Source organism: Homarus americanus, unplaced genomic scaffold, assembly GCF_018991925.1.
Source record: "Homarus americanus isolate GMGI-L3 unplaced genomic scaffold, GMGI_Hamer_2.0 scaffold45698, whole genome shotgun sequence".
In the NCBI taxonomy this organism is placed as follows: Eukaryota; Metazoa; Arthropoda; class Malacostraca; order Decapoda; family Nephropidae; genus Homarus; species Homarus americanus.
Window position 1 is genome coordinate 13,328,286 of NW_024735554.1, and position 16,325 is coordinate 13,344,610.

Below are 16,325 nucleotides of genomic sequence, written 5' to 3' on the forward strand. Positions count from 1 at the left end.
AACACGAGCAGTCACCACAACGCCAACACGAGCAGTCACCACAACGCCAACACGAGAAATCACCAACGTCTGGCATTCATCTCCTCCCCATACCATACAGGAGCTACACCAGATTAACGTTGTCTTACTTGCGCCAGACGAACGTTCACCTGTCTGCAAACTAAGTACAGGAGATAAGATGAACATTCCTCCCGCCTTCTCTCTACCCCTTACTGACATACTGATGGAAGCTACACCCGACGGATGTTCACCTTCCTTTAACGGCGTTCTTTTACACTACGACGTGCAGCTGACCTGCTGGTTTTTGCGTTTTTTGTTGTTCGGTTTATCTGGATTTTACAATATCTGAGAGAAAACCCAGACTAGTTTTGTGTATCTGGACCAGGTTACAGTGTTAGCGATCAAGTGTTCATTAACTGTGTATCTGGACCAGGTTACAGTGTTAGCGATCAAGTGTTCATTAACTGTGTATCTGGACCAGGTTACAGTGTTAGCGATCAAGTGTTCATTAACCGTATCTGACCAGGTTACAGTGTTAGAGATCATGTCTATTAACTGTGTACTGACCAGGTTACAGTGTTAGAGGATCATGTCTCATTGAACTGTGTGTGGACCCTGTGTCACAGTGTTAGAGATCATAGTTCATTAACTGTGCACCTGGACCAGGTTACAGTGTTAGAGATCAAGTGTTCATTATCCTGTGTACCTGGACCAGGTTACAGCAGCTAGAGAGATCAAGTGTTCATTAACCGTGTACCTGGACCAGGTTGCGTGTTAGAGATCAAGTGTCTATTAACTGTGTATCTGGACCAGGTTACAGTGTTAGCGATCAAGTGTTCATTAACTGTGTATCTGGACCAGGTTACAGTGTTAGAGATCAAGTGTTCATTAACTGTGTACCTGGACCAGGTTACAGTGTTAGCGATCAAGTGTTCATTAACTGTGTATCTGGACCAGGTTACAGTGTTAGCGATCAAGTGTTCATTAACTGTGTATCTGGACCAGGTTACAGTGTTAGCGATCAAGTGTTCATTAACTGTGTATCTGGACCAGGTTACAGTGTTAGCGATCAAGTGTTCATTAACTGTGTACCTGGACCAGGTTACAGTGTTAGAGATCAAGGTTCATTAACTGTGTACCTGGACGCCAGGTTACAGTGTTAGAGATCATGTTCATTAATCTCAGTACCTGGACCAGGTTACAGTAAGTGAAGGATCAAGGTTCGACACTGTGTACCCGGGACCAGGTTACAGTGTTAGCGATCAAGTGTTCATTAACTGTGTATCTGGACCAGGTTACAGTGTTAGCGATCAAGTGTTCATTAACTGTGTATCTGGACCAGGTTACAGTGTTAGCGATCAAGTGTTCATTAACTGTGTATCTGGACCAGGTTACAGTAGCGGCAGGTTATACTGAGTTACAGTTGTATTTGGAGGGTTACAGTAAGGTCCACTACAGCTGTACCTGCATCAGTTACAGCAGCAGTACTTGGAAGGTTAACTCAACAATCACCATAACCTGACTCATTTTTCTCCTGTATTATGAATGACACTATCAACCCCACTATACTCTTGAGTGTAATAGTAAAGCTCACTATACTCTTGAGTGTAATAGTAAACCTCACTATACTCTTGAGTGTAATAGTAAACCTCACTATACTCTTGAGTGTAATAGTAAACCTCACTATACTCTTGAGTCTAATAGTAAACCTCACTATACTCTTGAGTCTAATATTAAACCTCACTATACTCTTGAGTCTAATAGTAAACCTCACTATACTCTTGAGTCTAATAGTAAACCTCACTATACTCTTGAGTCTAATAGTAAACCTCACTATACTCTTGAGTGTAATAGTAAACCTCACTATACTCTTGAGTCTAATAGTAAACCTCACTATACTCTTGAGTCTAATATTAAACCTCACTATACTCTTGAGTCTAATAGTAAACCTCACTATACTCTTGAGTCTAATAGTAAACCTCACTATACTCTTGAGTCTAATAGTAAACCTCACTATACTCTTGAGTGTAATAGTAAACCTCACTATACTCTTGATTCATCGGTGTTGAAATTTTGCTAATGTTAATCTTCAGTCTGTAACGGTCACAATACATCTAACACTATATAAACACAAGTACATACACCTAACATTATTAACTCCCACCAAAGAGCTTTAATTAAACTCTTTACCTTCAAAATGAGAGCTGGAGTAGAGGCATCTTCACCCAACAGAGAGTTAAAAAAAAAAAAACTAATCTGGTTACTAAGATAAACAAAGGTATCTTAGTTTTATCCCATATATATAAAACACTAAAACTATCACTCAAAGTCTTAAAGCGTGAGTGTGTGATGTTGGCGAGTTTTAGTTTTCAGAGTGAAGGAACAGTTCTCACTCTAGGCTAGTCACGCTTTTAATTCTTGGCAGCTGATTGGTTTCTCGCCAGGACAAATTTTGAGTCTGCTCGCCATCTTGTCCTGGTCGGCTCTTGAAGGTGTGAGAGAGAGAGTGGAGAGAAGGAGGAGGGGGTTGAAGAGGTTATGAGGGCGGTGGTGGGGGAGAAAGAGGACGTGGAGGAAGGAGAGAAGGAGGAGGAGGAGGAGGAGAAGAAGAAGAGGAAGGAGGGTGATGAAGATTTGCTGGGGTGGTGGTGGTGGAGAAAGAGGACAAGGAAGAGGAGGAGGACGAAAAAGAGGAAGAATAAGGGTTAAAAAAGGACATCGATTCTGAGATAGAAATACAAATAATAAAAGTTTTGGCTCATGAGTAAAATAGAAAAGAGTGTTGTTGTCGCGTGAGTGTAACAATAAGATCACATCGGCGTATCGGAGGTTGATAATCTCTAGCACAGTCCTCAAAGTCAGGTCTCCAATAGAGGTGTTCCACATGACTGCCTGCTGCCGGAGAGTTTCTCAGGGACTCACGGACTCCACCACCCCCAGATTATCAAAGGCTCTTACAATGGGGGTGGCAGAGGGAGGGAGAAGGGGAAGAAAGGAGGAGAGTGAAGTGATGATAACTGAAGGTGTAAAGACTTATTTTTCCTTCCTCTCCCCCTCCCTACCACAACTTCCACCTTCCCTCCACCTTCTCACTTCCTTCATCCTCCACCCCTCCCCCCTCCCCAACCCGGGAAAGAAATGAAAAAAAAAAAAAAAAACCTTATCATCATCATTATTAGACTCGTGACAAGCCAGGGAGCACAGGGCGAAACAGAGGATCAAAGGGAGACACCAGGGTCATTTCCTCCTTCTCAATGGAATATTTTCTATCGAGTATTAAAGACAATATCCAACACGTAATACTGGTGATTGATCCAGTGCACGAGAGGTAAAATATGGCGGATAAACACGAGGGATATTGCCAAGTCTTCTTTCCAGTCAGGTGAATATTATCAGCATTATGTCAGCAGAATATTCCAGGTAATATTATTAATTAAGAAGAGTATTATTTGTTGGGGGAATATTATACGTTATTATAGATTATCAGGTGAATATTATTTAATTAGTGGTTGTGTTGTTGTTGTTTGAAAGGGAATATTTGAGATACATGAGGAGGAATGTTTAGTATTATCAGACCACTGGTAGAATATTTTATGTGTAGTTATTTGTCTTTATTATTATCATCATATTGGCACTATCAACACCATCGACAGCACACACACACACACACACTCACACACCTACACATACCTACACACAAACACACACACACACACACTCACAGGTAAGGCACAATCAACAGTATAGAAAGCTGAAACTAGAATCAAGTTACTGAAATTAATTAGCCCAGGTTTGAAAAGTTGCTAATTAGAATAGAAGGGAAACTCCCTCTCTCCTTCCCTCCCCCTCTTTTCCTTCCTCTTCCTCACTATTAGTCTCCCTCTACCTCCGCCCTCCTTCCTTCTTCTCTTTCTTGCCTCCTTCCCTCGCTACCCCCATCCTTCCCTCCCTCCTTCCTGCCTTCCTTCCCATCCCTCCCTCCTATCCCTCCCTCCCTCCTATCCCTCCTCCCCTCCTCTACTTCATCCGTTGAGACAGGAAGAATGAGGAGGAGGGGTAAAGGAAGATAAGGTCAAGCACAATACCTGTTTATCACCTTCTAATTAGATTTCCACCGATTTCTTGGAACAAACCAGCCAATCAAATTATCACAAAAACATTTTCTAGATTTTGTTTTCGTCTTAGTAAAAATTTCTACCAATCAGGACCTTTCTTTGACCTTCTGGTTCTTTGTGGTTTGATTTGATTTCTTCGTTTAAGCTCTTGATCTTCTTGTTACTGTTATTCAATATTTTCTTTCTCCTTTCATCAAAATATTTAATTTAATATCAATCTCTAATTTCGTATCTCTCTCTCTCTGTTTCCCTTCCCTTCCCTTTACTTACACCTGACCATAATTTTTCTCTCATATGTCTCTCTTCTCCTTCCTATCTTCTCCTTTATTCTCTTATCTCTCATTCTCACACTCTCATCATCCTCAAATTTATTATCAATTCTCCTTTTTCCCGACTTCGTTCCTTCAGTACCCTAGTAATTAATTATGCATTCCCCTTTCCTTTATCATTAATTTATTTTAATTTGTACAATTATTGTCTTTATTCTTCGTATTATTCCGCATTTTGTCTGTTTTCTTGTTTCTTTATGTTGTTATCTTCGTTTTTTATTGTTTTATTATTTCTTTCTTTCTTTCTTTCTTTCTTTCTTTCTTTCTTTCTTTCTTTCTTTCCTATCTACCTAAAACTTTTCCCTGTCTACCTAGAACCTACATATGACCTGTCAAGTCTGTCTAAACCTTTCATCGTCTCCCTGGTTCCTGTGGGTCGGTCCAGACACTAATTGGGTCACCACGATTTACTTGTCTGGTGGAAGGTCAAGTTTTTGTCTATTTTTCGCCTCTATTCCTCTGTGTGTCGTTCACCTCTTGTTGGGGAGGAGGGGAGAAGAAGAGGGGGAGGGTAGAAGAAGAGAAGAGGAAGGGTGTGGCCAAGGGAGATGATGGGAATGAGGAAGGAAGAGAGGTGAGGGGAGTGAAGAAACGAAGGATTGAAATGAGATTCAAAAGTTTCCTCCTTATATGTCTCGCTAATTGGCAGACTAACGAGAGAGAGAGAGAGAGAGAGCGAGAGAGAGAGAGAGAGAGAGAGAGAGAGAGAGAGAGAGAGAAAAAAAATTTACCTCCATCTTCTCAGTGTCCCTATCTCCATTTTCCCTCACTTTCATCATCATCTTCTCTACTCCTCAAGTAGGGAAGGAGGAATCAGAGCATAAACGGTGATGAAAAGAAAGAGGTAGAGAACAGGAAGAGAAGAGGGGAAGAAGAGAAAAATGGGAGACAACAGGATTAACAAGGGAGGAATTCAGTGAGGATGAAAGAGGGAGAGGGAGAGAAGGGAAGAGGATGGTAGTGAAGTTCCTACAGTAAGGTCCTACTGTGAGGTCCTACTGTGAAATCTTACAAGAGATAAGCAAAAAAAACAAACACTCTCAAATCCCAAGGCACAGTTTGTCTATAGACGACAGAATAGGAAAGAGAATCAATAAACAAAAGAGGATCGATTGATGTTCCTTTGTTTTAAGTTCTCCAAAATGGTGCTTAGTTCAAGAGGGTTTACAGTCTCACCCCACAGTGTATCAACACGTCTAAGAGTCATAAGTGTGTGTATAAGACCCTGGAACACGATCCTTATAGAGGGTTTGGAAGGTGTTATGTAATAGAGGGATCCGATATTGTACTCGATGCTAATGGAAGATATGGATTCAGAAAACACGTGTTATAGATTCCAGGAAAAATATTGGAGGATATAGGTGAGGGAAGCGCTTCGGGGTATACATTTAAGACAGATGAAAAGTATCGTGTATAAGTAACAAGATCATCGTATGTATAGGTAACAAGATCATCGTGTATAAGTAACAAGACTAAGGTGTATAAGTAACAAGACTTGTATAAGTAGGGAGAGGAAAAAAAGAACATCAGTTGTCTAGTAACTAAATAAGGTTAACAGTATCCAACACCATTATCTGAAGCATCTGGGAAGACGATCCAATTCCCCTCACGTTCCAGATAGTCTGAGGAGGAGACCTCGTTCAGGGAGAGAGAGAGAGAGAGAGAGAGAGAGAGAGAGAGAGAGAGAGAGAGATGTATGAAGTGTAATTAAGTGTTCAGTTATATACGTATTACTGAGTACATACTGTATAGGGTGTATACATGAGAGGGTGTATACATGAGAGGGTGTATACATGAGAGGGTGTGTGTGTGTGCCAGCCAAGTTTCCGGGAATCATAAAACTCCATTATAAATTTCAATAGACCAACATAGACTTTGTTTTTCTAACTTATTGTCGACAACAATGATCAGAAGTATTGACGTGAAGGCCCAGGTCCCCGCAAGTCCCCACAGGTCCCCGCAAGTCCCCACAGGTCCCCACAGGTCCCCTGCAAGTCTGCAAGTCCCCACAGGTCCCCACACAGGTCCCCGCAAGCCCCCACAGGTCCCCACAGGTCCTCGCAAGTCCCCGCAGGTCCCCCGCAAGTCCCCGCAGGTCCCCGCAAGTCCCCGCAGGTCCCCGCAAGTCCCCACAGGTCCCCAGGTCGAGGGACTGTGATGTGTGAAGGGGGGATTAGATGGTACAGAGGGAGGGGGGGGAGGGAAGGTAACCGTAATGAGGCAGCTGAACACCTATGAGTGAGTGTTAAAGGTGAGGTGACTCCGGTACACCTCCCACCACCACCTGCTGCCACCACCGTTCACTCTTCTCTCTCTCTCTCTCTCTCTCTCTCTCTCTTTCTCTCAAATAAATACAGCGAGAAACAACGAAGGAAAATAAAAACCCAAAACTGAAAATAAAAGAGAAAATGTATCTCCGTTTGTCCTGATGCATCGATAAACTCACTGGGGGGATGAAGGCACTGACGATGAAAACACACGCACCAGAGGAAAAATACCCCCCTCCTATCCCCTCCCCCCTCCTCTCCTTCCCCCTCTTCTCCTCCCACCTCCTCATTGTGTCTTGAAATTCGCCTCACTCGTTTTTCGCCGGGATAAATTTTTCCTTCTTTTGTGTCACAGGAAAACGATTTGGTGTGGGAGCTCAAATGACGGTAGTTGTCGTCATGTGGGTGAGGAGTAGAAAGACCCGGGCGACGTGGAACTGCCTCACATATACCGAGTTCAGTTACGCCCGTCGGTACAAGGTGGTAACGTGTGGTAGGGGTGTGACGTTTTGGTATGGTGTGGGGAAGGGATGTAACGTGTGGTGTTGTGGGTGGGGTGATGGTGGTGGGTGAAGGGATGATGTGACGTGTTAGGTGTGACAAAGGGTAGCACTGTAGAGAGAGAGAGAGAGAGAGAGAGAGAGAGAGAGAGACTCAAAGCTCTCAGCATCTCCCCAGAGTACCAACAACAGAGTATCTCTAGGGAGAATTGTTGAGAAACTTCACGAGGCCCGGGAGATTCCCCTAAATGGCGGGTGGGGAAATAAACTCGCTAGACCCCTTGGAAAGTTCCCTAAATGACAGGGAAATCAAGCCTCATGACCCAAGAGACTTCTACCAATGTTTAACCTCCAATAGTGAAATAGAATAAGTTTTGCTAAGTTTCTCCTTCAAATAATATCGTTTTCTTTAATATAACTCAGATAAAAACAATATACTACGTTACTTCACTATTCATGAGATCGACCTCACACCTCCCCGGCAGCTTCCTCCTACAAGAGTCACTATACGAAGCCTAAAAGATTTTTAACAGCGTAAATCGAGACAGAGGGCCGTAGTGGTGCAGCGAAGCGGTGTTAAAGCCTTACTGTGCCGACCAATAACACTATCCTCTCTCACACCTCTATCCTCCACGTTGGTCACTGTAAATAGATTCTCAGTTGATGTAAGGACTGGCTGTACGCCTCCCCAGGGTCCTCACACACACCAATGGTTCTCATGTTAAATTTTTCTCATAAGAATAGATTCAGTTTCTTGACTCTTAAGTTAACTATTTAAGTTCTGAAGATTTAAACCATCCTCCTCAAAGGGTTAAATCATCGTCCACAAAGGGTTAATTCATAGTCCTCAAAGGGTTAAATCATCGTCCTCAAGGGATAAAAATTAAATATCCTTCCAAAAATGTAATTAGAACTATACTGAAACATTACCTTACTTAGATTAGTTCTCATAGCTCCAGTTAGGAGTCGAGATTATCCTAGAGTCCCTTTGTTAAATATTTTGTACTCTGGTGCGACTGTCGTGTGGTCAAGTACTGTCGTGGTGGTGCGACTGTCGTGTGGTCAAGTACTGTCATGGTGGTGCGACTGTCGTGTGGTCAAGTACTGTCGTGGTGGTGCGACTGTCATGTGGTCAAGTACTGTCATGGTGGTGGGGCCAGAAGTGCTGTCAATTTGTCCAGGAGAGGCAATAGTGTCCAGTCCATTAATCCACATAGTGTACCCAAGTGCCAGGTATTGCTGCAATATAACTCTTGACACGTAAAGCATCGAGATAGACAACAAAAAATTCTCCCATTCAGAGTCAAACTTTAAAAAAAATCCCAATTCATAACAAAATGTCAATAACAACCTCAACTAAAACACAAGAAACTAAACTCAAAGCAAAATGTCGATAAAATGTAAAATAAAATCAAACAATAAAAACGGAGGCAAAATGAATAATTCAAACTAAAATAAAAAAAAAGTTCAAAGCAAAAATCCATCACACACTCTCTCTCTCTCTCTCTCTCTCTCTCTCTCTCTCTCTCTCTCTCTCTCAAGCCACACATAGATTAAATGTATAAAATTTTCCCTTTCTGCACTTACACGGTCCTGGAACTTGACTTCGCAATGACGCTGAGACAAGAAAACATTAAGCAGTAATGAGGGTTTACCGTAATTAGGGCGGGGGGTTAGCAGGTGATTAGTGACAGCAGGTGATTAGTGCAAATGAGAAGTGATCTTTCAGGACGTGGGCCATGAAGATCCAACTGGGTGATTTTGCGGAGTAATTAGGGGTAATTAGTGCCAAGGATGACAACTTAGGAGGTGGTTCGTGTCGTGTTGGATGAGGATGTTTAGTGTTAGGAAGATATTGTTGTGGACACTAAAGACTATTGATATTAGGAGAGAATTACCATTGATGACCCTCAATCTATCACTAACAAGTCTACGGATTTAGCGCACCCACATTCAACCACAACCTTCACCGACACACACACACACACGCACACACACATTCACCTACCCACACGCTCACCTACCCACACACACGCTCACCTACCCACACCACACACGCTCCCACCTACACACACACGTTCACCTACCCACACGTTCACCTACCCACACGTCACCTCACGCTCACCTACCCACACACACACACGTCACCTACCCACACGCTCACCTACCCACACACGCTCACCTACCCACACACACGCTCACCTACCCACACACACGCTCACCTACCCACACACACGCTCACCTACCCACACACACGCTCACCTACCCCCCCCTACACACACACACACACACACAACAGGACCACCCACCACCACCCCTTACCCACACAGCAGGAAGCCACAATTACAAAAGCTCCCACACACACCCACACATTACACCCTCAGGAGCAATTAAACCAGGTAATCATATTTACGGCTCGGGTGCTTCATCTCTCACCTGGAGTTATTTAGCCGCGACCACAAGTAAAATAAGACCTAAACTCGCAACACTTTCATGATATATTGAGACGAGTTGTTAAGTACAGGTGTGATTATGTCCGTGTCCGTAGTTCCTTGATGTTTGGGCTTCCTAAATGTACGTATTTTTTTTAGTCCTTGTTGATAACGTACTGTACTTGATTCTTAAACTGATGTGTACAATTTGTGGAGCTGAAATGTACTATAAATTCACTGTTATTCTTTACTGTCCTTTATATCACCCTTAGAAATGTACTTTGGCTTTATATCCATCAGCCTGATCAGGAAAGGCGTACATTAGGCTGACTAAACGGAACCAATAAAAATATAGTTCATTAGATCCTCCATCATCTCAGTAGATCACGTGGGTTCTGGATCAATGAATCAGGTAGTTGGTGAATTCAAAGAGAGAGATACAATCGAAGTCTTTCTCACAGCCATGAGACAGGTTCATTCAGTCCCATGAAGCTTCAACAACTGCTTTGAGATGTTTTATGAATCAGTGTCATGAACCACGATAGTCAGTTAAGTTGTCCACTGTCTTCTTAACTTATACGAACATTTTTTTTTAGGAATAAAGGTGAACTGAAGGTTAATATAATTCAATTTTTTTCCAGGTAAGTGAAAGTTAACAGCTTCTCTAGGGACCGTAACACACCACAGTTCAGGTATGTCCAAGTCAGTTTTATATATTGTTGTTTTTTGTACTTGCTCGTTTGTGTTGGTCTCCGCTAAGTCGTCGTTACCTCTCGTGTTGAAGATCAGGATCACGTTTGTTGTATAAAGTCACCCGAGGAATGTTCTAGATAGTGACTTGCGTATATCATTAACTCAATCAACTTCCGCAACTTTGAATTCCCTTATGCCATTTTTACCTGATCTTTAAGGTCAATTACCAATTCATCATTGCTCCATGATACATCATCTTAGAGCTTGCATGTTGTCCAGTGTTTCTTGTGCGGAATGGTTTCTTGTTTATAATTTTTACTATTACATTCAAACGGAATATTGTAGAGGAAATGTGTATAACTTCCTCAGGTAAGGGAGATGATATCCAAGAATGTTCACTGGTCAATTATTTATGTAGTTCAGGGTCTCCACACACCTGACGTTGTATTATATCATTTAGTTTCGATACTGAGTCGGAAGGAGACGGGGTGTATCGGAGGTGATTGCACGTCTTGTGAGATGTGGCGCCACCGTAGAATGGTTAGCTAGTATTCTTAGTCTGGCTACTATTGCGAGGGTCCTTAGGCTACTATTGCGAGGGTCCTTAGGGCCAGTCCGGTGGTTGTGAACAAACACATAAGTGCCACATCTCGCAAAACGCACCAGCCACTGTACCATATGTAAGTGCAGGCGACTGTACATTACATTAGCAAGGTATTATGATTTATGAATCTACAATAACAGGAATATAAACGAATATCAAACTGGTATTTTATGATATATATTTTCTTCTTTAGTGAGAAACTTTTTACCGATTTATGTAGGGAAATGTCACGAGCTTTAGAATCCATCCGCCATAAAAAACAACAACTTTCCTTATTATTCATTACTAAAGCATTATGTCATTTTTATGTGTATATATGGAGCCAAAAATATAAGTCGAGTAGATTGGTATGCCATGGAATATTCTCATTTTTTTGGTGAGAACTTTTTTACGGGTTTGCGCGGGAAAACGTCATCAGCTGAGTAAACAATGCTTCAGAATTAAATGTTTTCACAGCCTTTTTTTACCGGATCGCATATCAAACTCACATCCAATTTTCCGTGCTTCTGTCATGAGAAGCATCTACCCTCCTGTTCCAATCACCGTTCCTCTGTTCACAGTACACCAAAACCCTTTCCTCCACCTTTCACTTTGCATATCACACTTTCTCCTAATCTATTTTCCCCCACCTCCCGATTTTCCTAATTTTTTCTCTTTCAATTTTTATTTCTCTCCTTCTAACATAATTTCAATCCGTTTCTCTCTTGCTCTTCCATATAAATATTTCCTTTAATATTACTCTTACATGCAAGTCACACACACACACACACACACACACACACACACACACACACACACACACACACACACACACACACACACACACACACACACACACACACACACACACACACACACACACACACACACACACACACACACACACACACACACACATATATATAGCTAGTAGAGAAGGCTGAACAAAGACAATTTATGGTCTTGGTTTGAAAATAAAAGAAGTGTTGAGGAAAGGCCATTTATTAGACCCATTTATTACTGTAATGGAAAACTTTTAGTGTTGTGAAGTTACAAGCAGGTGTTGTGATAAACTTGTGGGTCTTGGCCGATCCATAACTCACTCACAACTCCTGCACTGCTGTGCGGTGAGTGGGAGGTTGTTGGGTGAGTGGGAGGTGTAGGGTGAGTGGGAGAAAGGTGTCAGGGAGTGTTAGGGTGGTGGGGAAGGTGTAGGGAGGTGGGAGAGGTTGTGGGGGTGTTGGGTGAGTGGGAGAGATGAGGAGGTGTTGGGTGAGTGGAGGTGCAGTGTTAGGGTGAGTGGGAGGTTGTGGGAGTGAGTGGGAGGTTGTAGTGGTGTTGGGGTGAGTGGGAGAGGGTTTGTGGGGGTGGGGAGGTGGGGAGGTTGAGGGAAGTGGGAGGGTTGTAGGGGTGTTGGGGTGAGTGGGAGGTTGTGGGGTGTTGGTGAGTGGGATTGTAGGGGTGTGGGAGAGTTGTAGGGGTGTTAGGGTGAGGAGAGGTTGTAGGGGTGTTAGGGTGTGTGGGAGAGGTTGTAGGGAGAGTGGGAGGTTGTAGGGTGAGTGGGAGGTTGTGGGGGTGTTAGGGTGAGTGGAGGTTGGGGGGTGTTGGGGTGAGTGGGAGAGGTTGTAGGAGGTGGGGAGGGTTGTAGGGGTGTGGGGTGAGTGGGGAGGTTGTGGGAGAGTGGGAGGGTTGTGAGAGTGGGAGGTTGTGGGGGTGTTAGGGTGAGTGGGGAGGTTGTGGGGGGTGTTAGGGGTGAGTGGGAGAGGTTGTAGGGGTGTGGGGTGAGTGGGAGAGGTTGTAGGGGGTGTTAGGGTGAGTGGGAGAGGTTGTAGGGAGAGTGGGAGAGGTTGTAGGGGTGTTAGGGTGAGTGGGAGAGGTTGTAGGGGGTGCTGGAAGAGTGGGAGAGAGGTTGTAGGGAGAGTGGGAGAGGTTGTAGGGGGTGTTAGGGTGAGTTGGAGGGGTTGTAGGGGGTGTTGGGGTGAGGTGGGAGGAGGTTGTAGGGGTGTTAGGGTGAGTGGGAGGGTTGTAGGGGTGTTAGGGTGAGTGGGAGAGGTTGTAGGGGTGTTAGGGTGGAGTGGGAGAGGTTGTAGGGGGGTGTTAGGGTGAGTGGGAGAGGTTGTAGAGTGTTAGGGTGAGTGGGAGGTTGTAGGGAGAGTGGGAGGTTGTAGGGGTGTTAGGGTGAGTGGGAGGGGTTGTAGGGGGAGTGTTAGGGTGAGTGGGAGGTTGTAGGGGTGTTAGGGTGAGTGGGAGAGGTTGTGGGGTGTTAGGGTGAGTGGGAGAGGTTGTAGGGGGTGTTAGGGTGAAGGTGGGAGGTTGTAGGGAGGGAGTGGGGAGGAGTTGTAGGGGGTGTTAGGGTGAGTGGGAGGTTGTAGGGGGTGTTAGGGTGAGTGGGAGAGGTTGTAGGGGGGTGTTGGGTGAGTGGGAGGTTGTAGGGGGTGTTAGAATTGTGAGTGGGAGGTTGTAGGGGTGTGGGGTGAGTGGGAGAGGTTGTAGGGGTGTTAGGGAGAGTGGGAGAGGTTGTAGGGGTGTTAGGGTGAGTGGGAGAGGTTGTAGGGGATGCTGGAAGAGTGGGAGAGAGAGAGAGAGAGAGTACTAAATAAACCTTGTCATCACCACGTCTCTCTCTCTCTCTCTCTCTCTCTCTCTTTTTATAAATACTCGACCACCACAGTTACAAAAATCCCAGGTAATATGAATATACGTTTCGTTCAGAGCTCAACCGCAGGCGGGGGGAAAAAATATATATGTATATATTTCACTTTTTTTTTTGACGAGACACTCATATTTTTTCAGAGTCTTTTTTCCCCCACCATGATATAACGACTGGATGTGGGCGAGGAGTCAACGCCAAACATAAATTAGGCCAATTATGACGGTATATATATGCTCTTGGTAACATTATTTCACCTAAACAACGACCTTGTCCGTCATACCTATAGTCGAGATATTATTAAAGTATTTCTAGTTTACTACCTGTATATGAAGCACCTGACACTGTATATCTTGATGATGTATATTGATAAATATTGTTTAACTTCGTGTTAGTTTTATATTTAAATTGACAATATATTAATTTTTTTGTGGATTATTTCTGTCCTTTTTAACCAACAGGTGTAAATCTCTCGTTACCTGGCCGTGTAAAGGTGATATTTTGGGTGGTGGGTTATATGAGCGCCTCGGTGTGGTGAGAAACAGAACTACAGACCAAAACAAACATTATCTCTGCCTTAAAGGGCGTATCCTCTGGTACTTCACGAGGACTATATTGTGTAGATATAATTCACAATGTCTAATTATTACGAGTGATGACCAAAGAGACGTAGAAGTGAGGTGTATTATGAATGTATCGGGTTTATGAAGACTTACTTAGACTTTATGAACGGTGCTTAGTAACCATGGTAACTAATGCACTAACAACAACAACAACAACAACAACTACAACAATACCAACAACAATAAAACAACTACAACAACAACAACAACTACTTAAAAACATTTCAAATATGGAGTGGAGTGTATGTGAGAGCTGGGACAGGTATGTGTGTGTGTGTGGGAGCTGGGAGAGGTATGTGTGTGTGTGTGAGAGCTGGGACAGGTATGTGTGTGTGTGAGAGCTGGGACAGGTATGTGTGTGTGTGTGGGAGCTGGGAGAGGTATGTGTGTGTGTGTGAGAGCTGGGACAGGTATGTGTGTGTGTGAGAGCTGGGACAGGTATGTGTGTGTGTGTGGGACAGGCTGGGAGAGGTATGTGTGTGTGTGTGAGAGCTGGGACAGGTATGTGTGTGTGTGAGAGCTGGGACAGGTATGTGTGTGTGTGTGTGAGAGGGCGGAAATGTGTGTCAGCTGGGTGAGGAATGCATTAAGAAGTGCCTGTTTTAGCCAAATGTTTTTACGGATGCGAGAGAGTGTAGGGTAATACCTCGCGAAGTGTGTGTGTGTGTGTGTGTGTGTGTGTGTGTGCTGGCTTGTGCGTGTCTTTGTATAAGCCTCTATATGTGTTTTTGTTAACCTGTGTGTGAGTGTTGAAAGAAAGAGAGGTCAGATGGGATGACATAAAGGAAAACGGGGAATTGGTTGAGGGGGGAACTAAGATTTTTCACTCTGGTTGACTGACAAAATCAGAAGAAAATCTCAGGATCGTAACGAGAAAAGCGAACCTAAAAGTCACGTCCTTTTCAATTAAATACCAATTTTAACTTCCTAGCCAATACAAAGAGCGTATACTGCGTTTTTTTCTCGACAGACAGATCGACCTACCCACCAGACAGACAGACAGACAGACAGACAGACACAGATCGACCTACCCACCCGCCAGACAGACAGACCTACCCACCAGACAGACCGATCTACTTACCCACCAGACAGACACAGATAGACCCACCCACCCACCCACCAGACAGACAGACAGACCAGGTGTTAATAAAGGCTGCCACAACTACCTGTAAACTTGCTGCTGGTTCACAGGGATAAATATAACGCCATATATGAAAGACCAACAGAGTCAGTATGCAAATGAGGCGTCGCTGCCTCCCACTACAACAGGTGACAAAATAATCACTGTTGGGCCTTGACTAAATGTTCAAACTTTCGATTATTTTTATACTTTTTTACTTTTTTAGGAAGATAAAATAAGAGATAATTGTGGGGACTTTTATTTATTTTTTGTTACTTTGTTAATTTGTTTTTGGAGATATGGAGATATTAGTCGAAGTATGTGTGGTAGATGTGACTCCTCACACACTCACACACACAGACACACACACACACACTCACACTCACACACACACACACACACTCATACACACACACCTCCTCACACACACACACTCTTTACCTCACACACACCTCCCTCCACACACACACACACACACACACACACACACACACACACACACACTCCCTCCTCCCACACTCACACACACACTCTCACACACACACACACACTCCCACACACACTCCTCCCCACACACACTCCCACACACACTCCCTTCCATCTTGACTCTCTGAACTATGTGTAAAGGTAAATGGAGAATTTGTCAGCAGTGTGACATGACGCCTTGAGAAGGAGGGGGTGCAGAATAATCTTCCTTCTCTTCCGCTATATTGTCCTCCCACACTTCTCCATTGTTCCCCCTTCCTCCCCTCCTGTCTCCTCTTCCTCATCCCCTCCCCCTCTCTCCCTCCCTTCACTTCCTCCCTCCTACTCCTTCCTCATCATCTTAACTCTCTCATTTATTATCGTCCTTACACTGACCCTTCTCACTCTCTCTACCGAGGTGTTTTTCCTGACATATTTTCTCCTTCACTTTCAGCGTCTGTTTGTGTCTCATGTCGGCCTCTTGGTGTTGTTCTTCCTCCTCCTCCTCCCCCCTCCTCCTCTCCTCCTCCTCCATCCCCCTCCTCCTC